This window comes from Delphinapterus leucas, chromosome 9, assembly GCF_059928025.1.
Source record: "Delphinapterus leucas isolate spDelLeu-1000000601 "Yukka" chromosome 9, BTC_Dleu_Yukka2, whole genome shotgun sequence".
In the NCBI taxonomy this organism is placed as follows: Eukaryota; Metazoa; Chordata; class Mammalia; order Artiodactyla; family Monodontidae; genus Delphinapterus; species Delphinapterus leucas.
In genome coordinates this window covers 42754856-42761224 of record NC_143137.1, presented here as the reverse complement: position 1 = coordinate 42761224, position 6369 = coordinate 42754856, and the positions used below count along the sequence as shown (strand labels likewise).

At 40.1% G+C, this 6369-nt stretch overlaps 1 non-coding gene across 1 annotated transcript; it reads left to right on the top strand.

Moving 5' to 3' along the window:
* Positions 1–452: 452 nt before the first annotated feature.
* LOC115801743 (U6 spliceosomal RNA) lies at positions 453–559 on the top strand. Its single transcript, XR_004022084.2, has one exon. It is a non-coding gene; the product is annotated as a U6 spliceosomal RNA (small nuclear RNA).
* Positions 560–6369: the final 5810 nt, after the last annotated feature.

Genomic DNA, 6369 nt, shown 5'->3' with positions numbered 1-6369 from the left:
ATATATATATAATATATTTGTATGAAGCTGACTGACTTTGCTGTACACCTGAAACTTATACAATATTGTAAATCAACTATAGTTCAATAAAAAAGTTTACCTTGAATTATTATTATCGTTTTAGCATGAGTTATCTCAACAACTGCCTTATAAATTCCTGGTCAGCAAGGATGGAACCACATTTGTCTTTGAACATTATGCACTAATTTGCCTGTGCCAACACAGGTTCTCAACCTCAGATATTATGTAGTAAACACTTTTTATTTTAGGGATGAGAAAATGGCTGAGATGTTAAGTGAATTGCCTAAGATCACAAAATGCTAAGCCCACATGTTCCAACACTATCTGTAATTTACTAATTCCTTAATAGTAATGATAAATTTGTAAGGGTACAACATTTTAAAGTTTACAAAGAACTTCCACCCACATCATCTCATTTATATCTCACAATAGTGCTTGCTTTAGCAGCATATATACTAAAATTGGAATGATACAGAGAAGATTAGCATGGCCCCTGTGCAAGAATGACACACAAATTCGTGAAGAATACCATATTTTTATGCACCCCAATGTTCACTGCAGCACTATTTACAATAGCCAGGACATGGAAGCAACCTAAAAGTCCATCAACAGAGGAATAAAGAAGATGTGGTACAAATATACAATGGAATATTACTCAGCCATAAAAAGGAATTAGTGCCATTTGCAGAGACGTGGATAGACCTAGAGACTGTCATACAGAGTGAAGTAAGTCAAAAAGAGAAAAACAAATATCATATAATATCACTTACATGTGGAATCTAGAAAAATGGTACAGATGAACTTATTTACAAAGCAGAAATAGAGACACAGATGTAGAGAACAAACTTATGGATGCCAAGGTGGGAAAGGGAGGGGTGGGATGAATTGGGAGATCGGGATTGACATATATACACTAATATGTATAAAACAGATAACTAATGAGAACCTACTGTATAGCACAGGGAACTCTACACAATGGCCTGTGGTGACCTAAATGGGAAGGAAATCCAAAAAAGAGGGGATATATGTATATGTATAACTGATTCACTTTGCTGTACAGCAGAAAGTAACACAACACTGTAAGGCAACTATACTCCAATAAAAATTTATAAATAAAATAAGCCATGAAAGGCAAAATAAAATAAATTAATCCCACAATAACTCTGATGTACTTGGAAGGTAGATATTATTTCCATTTTATAACTCAGAAAGTGACCTACACAGGTGTTACTTATTTTCAACACAGCAAAAAGTGCCATAATAAGCATAGGAAATAATATGGAAGTTTGGGGCTTATTGAACTCAGCTATTCAGTCTTATTACATAGGATTATCTCCTTTAACTGGTTAAGGCAATTCTCTGAACTACGAACTGAGGGGCTTCTCAGTGAGAAACCAAGATAGGGTCATCCTGTATGAAAATGGTGAGAGCAATGTTGTGTGAGTTTCAGGTATACAGCAAAGTGATTCAGTTATACATATACATGTATCTATTCTTTTTCAAATTCTTTTCTGTACACCTGAAACTAACATAACATTGTTAATTTAATTTAATAAAAATTTAAAAAAAAAAAGAAAATGGTGAGAGAAGACTGAAGCAAATCTCAGGGAATCATCTAAGGGGAGAAGGAGAATAAAGCAACCCTACTAAGGGGCTTTCTTTCTCTACCACTGATGGAGTTCCTCCTGTGCTTCCTGGTGACATATCTATAGCATTCTCCAGGAAACAAAGCCTATATTCTCTTGGGGGAATCTACACAATGAACACACACATACACACACACACACACACGCAAACCCAGTAGGCTGGGGGGCAAGAAGAGGGTCTTGGGAAAAACTATGTAGAATTTGAAACCTATACTATTGTTCTAATTATCTACTGCTATTTAACAAACCCCAAAACTTAGTGGTTTAAAATAACATCCTTTTTTACTATAGTTCACAATTTCGTGGGTCAAGAATTCCCACGAATTCTGTTTCACGCGGCACAGACTGGAATGATTCAGTGAAATTCAGCTGACGGCTGGGCTGGTCAGGAGGAGACAAGACACTTCATTCTTATAACCAGTGTCTTGATGGGAATGGCTTGAAAACTGAGCTCACCTCTGCCTCTCTCCCTCTCCATATAGTTTCAGGGCCCTCCACGAGATACCTCCAGTAGGGTAGCTGGATTTCTTACACAGCCGTTCAAGACTCTCAAAGATTTAGGAGGCAGTTGCTAGCCTTTGTTCGAGGAGAGGTCCAGACTGTCATAGCATTAGGTCAGCTGTGCAGTTTTGGTCCAAGAACTCACAGGTTGACTCCCTTCCAGGAGAAGCTAAATAGACCCCACCATTTGGTGGGAGCAGCGCCAAAGAATTTATGACCATATTTAATCCCATACAATTCTTACCATAAACTGCTCCGATTTTCTCCATTCTTTTCATTGTTACCACTCATTCAGTGTTTTTACAATTATAATCTGAAGAAAATAATGAGGACACAGGGGGGATAATTTTTAACTCTAGGAACATGCCCCATCAACTGGGGACAAGAATTGAGATGATCTCTCTAGCATAACTGGTATATGTCTTGTTTCACCACCCTGGGTTTAAGTGACATAATGTATTCATAACCTCAGGTAGGATGCCCTTAATCCCTCTAATCACCCATTCATGTTGCAATTGTTTCCAGATTTTCCATCCCAGATATTTTAAGAATCCTCAGGCTTGCTTGTCCATGTCTGTTGCTCACCTCTTTCTGCCAGGAGCTTGGGGGCTATCTCTCTAAGCAGGATTTTGTAGGAGTGGCTATTGCTTCGGTCACTGTCTCTGGTCTTGATGCCAGTTCACTTCGGCCCACCTCCTGCAGCCATATCTTGGCACACGTTATTAAGGGAATTCATTACTGTTATTTTGATCCTTACGGTGCTATGAAAGAATGACCCTCCCTTTCCAAATGAAAAGGACAAAGTTTCCTCCCTATTTTTATTCTTACACAAGATGTGTCCCTTCATGAAGCTCCCCAAGTGTCCAGCATTACCATACTTTTTATTCACCTACACAGAGCCAGGTACCCTGGGGTTGCTAATGCAGCCAGGGAAGCTGGCACTGGATGAGTTCCAGCACATGCCTGGCCACAGGCTATTTTCAAATCCTCTTCCCAGACTTTGCTCAGACAGTTGTGCTGCCTATGACTCAGTGGGTAAATTTCCCCTTTACTTACGGTGTGTTGTTTTCAGGACTGCTGTCTGCCCATTTCCCCTCCTAGCTTCTGTTAGGACTTGCCATCTCCCCATTCCCTACTCCCCTTCCTACCTCTCATGTATTTCTCTATAGCCTGAGCTTCAATGTTCATAGGGTTCCTTGCCTTTTTTCTTAGCTCCCCCTGGGTACCTTTCTCAGGCCCTAAAAAAATCAATAAATGCAAACAGATATGTGATGTGTGTCTGCATGTTTGGGAGTGAGATATAGTGTCTAAATCCCTTCAACAGAAGCATCTTTGTTCCAATCCCTATCACCCAAAAGTTTTGGATTCTTGGGTTCTATTCAAACCCTGTATTTCCCCATTTACTTTACCTTTGCCTTGGCTACAAACATGAATTGGGAGAAAAATAACTTCCGCATAGATTTCCAGTACAGAGACAGTTCTCTTTCCTCTTTATTTCTCAGGAGACTAAACCAAAATCTGCTGTCCCTCAAAGTCTATTCTGATTGGCCTGGTTATGAACACAGGTGCTTAGCATGGAGCAGGGAACATTTGCTGCTTCTTCCCAGCCTGGGGTGGAGATTGGTGAGGGCAGGGATTGTCTGGTTGTTTTAAAGATTGACGTCTGGGAAGTGTGATTCTCAGTGTTCCTCCTCAATCCTCAAATTAGGTTGCTCGTGTGCATGGGGAACATCTGTCCCCCGGGGGTGGATTTGTAGTGTCAGCAGTTACTACCACTTCTAAGCATGATCACAACAATTTGAGGACTTGAGAATGTATCACCAGCAGAATCAGTGTGTGAGCTTGCCGCACGTCCCTGCTTCACACGTGCAGAGGGCGTGAGACGGGGCCCCAGCACCGTGTGAACTGCCTTCTAAAGTCATTAAGCCTTATAAACTGTTAGATAATTCTACTTATCCATGAATCATCTATGTCTGACTTATCTCATCAACATGTCTCTCAGGTAGTTACCATTACATGTTTTTGAGCTTTGGTAGCATTGTAAATGTAGTCATTATTAGACGCTCTGGCATTTGGCACTGAATGTTCTTTTGCTTTGTGCTTTTGTTTCTTTCTCCACCAACATCATCTCTCCCCTAGAGGTCACTCTCACTTGTGCAAACATCCTGATCTCAGAACCAATTTAGATTCTGTAGAACTCCCCAGGCAGTCTCAAGGAAGGAAGGAAGGGGAAACTGATGGCAGTTTGACGAGAAATAAGAGGGTCTTTAAAAGAGCTTTCCCACGGCCCTCACCACAACCCCTTTACTGTCTGCTGGCAGTATATTCGTGGTAGGTCCCAATGAAGCTTATCAATGTTGTTTTTAATTTTTTTTTAAAACATTTAAGACAACTAAATGAATTTTTTTTCTTGTTTTTGATGCAATACACATTCATGATAGCACCTGTGGAATTTCCAGATAAGCAAACAGAAAATTTTAAAAATATCTTCGGGAGATAAATTCTATTAACACTGGTGAATGTTCTTCCATGTTTTTTTTTTCTGTATATATAAAAAAATATGAGAGCGTATGGATCACACTATACATTGTTTTGTAACCAACCTTTTCATCTGACAAACTATCTTGGATATTTTTAGTGTTCATATAAATAATCTTTTAGACAGTCATTTAAAATAGATTATAATATTTCATTTTATGGATTCACCATTATTTCACTATTTACTTACTGATGAAAATTTAGGTTGTTCTATTCTTCAGTCTTATAAATAATGCTATGTGGGAAATGCTTATAAATACATCTGAAAATACACCTATATTTTTTCTTAAAATTAACACCAAACCCTTACCTGTGCAATTATTGGCTCAAAGAGCTTGCACATTTTAGGACCTTTGATACATAGTGCAAGCTCCCTCTTAAAAGTGGGTTCAAACCGTCTTGGGTAGTAGCAGTATATACAATGGACATTATCATTATTTCTAATTTTTGCCAGAGAACAAACTTGCCAGCCCAGGATGTGGCTGACCTAGGGAGGCTGGGGACAAGCCTAATGGGCTCCTTTCTGGACCTGAAAAGAAAGGAGAACTCTATGTAGGGCAGTAAATTTCGCAACAAAAACCTAAAGGCCAAAAATTTCATACGCTAAGCTTCTGATCATTTTATTGTGAGAATGTCTTTCTCATAGAAATTTGTTGTCCGTGAATTTAAAGATCTTGAACAGGCTGTCCTCACTCTCAATATAAACTTTCTATCTGTTAATACTGGATCCTGTCGGCTGCACACAGGAGGTTGTCCTGCAGGTCTCAGAGGCTCTTGGAGTTCTAGTTCTAAACACTAGGGACATTTCCCTGGCAGGAAACTGTATCTTTCCTCCATGTAGCTACTCAATATACCCACTGGACCCGCTAAAACTACCTCTTGTTTGGATTTTAAACAACCATACCTGATGTGTGACGTGATGGTAGGCTAGCAGAACTATTAGAAGGTGCCAAAATCTTACCATTGAAAAGATACCCAGAAAGACCCACGTGGCATTTACAAGCACAAGGAACTAGGCAAAGGAAAGTTGAGTAAACCTCTTTTATTTATACTTCGAAACCTAAACACTGATGCTAAATTCTGGTAGGTGAGGCGGGACTATGTGGCTTAGACTAGAGATTCAATGCAGTCTTCCATTTCCCCATTTGAAAACAGTATCTTACCTGATTCAACACAACCTGATGCTCCTTCACTCCCAACAAAGTTCTAGAGGAGATGGATGTAGAGAGAGATAAGACAGCAAGGGAAAGTACTGAACTTGCCTGCACTTCAGCATGGCAGAAGTACATGACAAGGTTGGAACGTCAGAGAAGAGAGCTCAGGAAGGAAACGGCCCTGGGGGTATTCTAAGGTAGTGGGTACCAGGTCAAGGCTCCTACTCAGGCCATCCAGGTGTAGGAGAGAAAAGAAACAATTAGCTACTCATGACCTTCTGGTGCTCGATGAGTCAATCCACTAGAAATAGGGCCCGGCTTTCCTCCTCCTTTTGGAGGAGCAGGGGTGAGCATGGCTTAATGAGACAGCTTCCCTCCCATGCATGCCCATACTGTTAGTCAGGAAAAGGCTATTTCTTTGAACTAAAGTTGCAACGGATAGCAATAAAAGGAACAGGACATGATTTCCGTCTATTACTCAGGGGACCTCAAGGGCAGTGACTCACCAA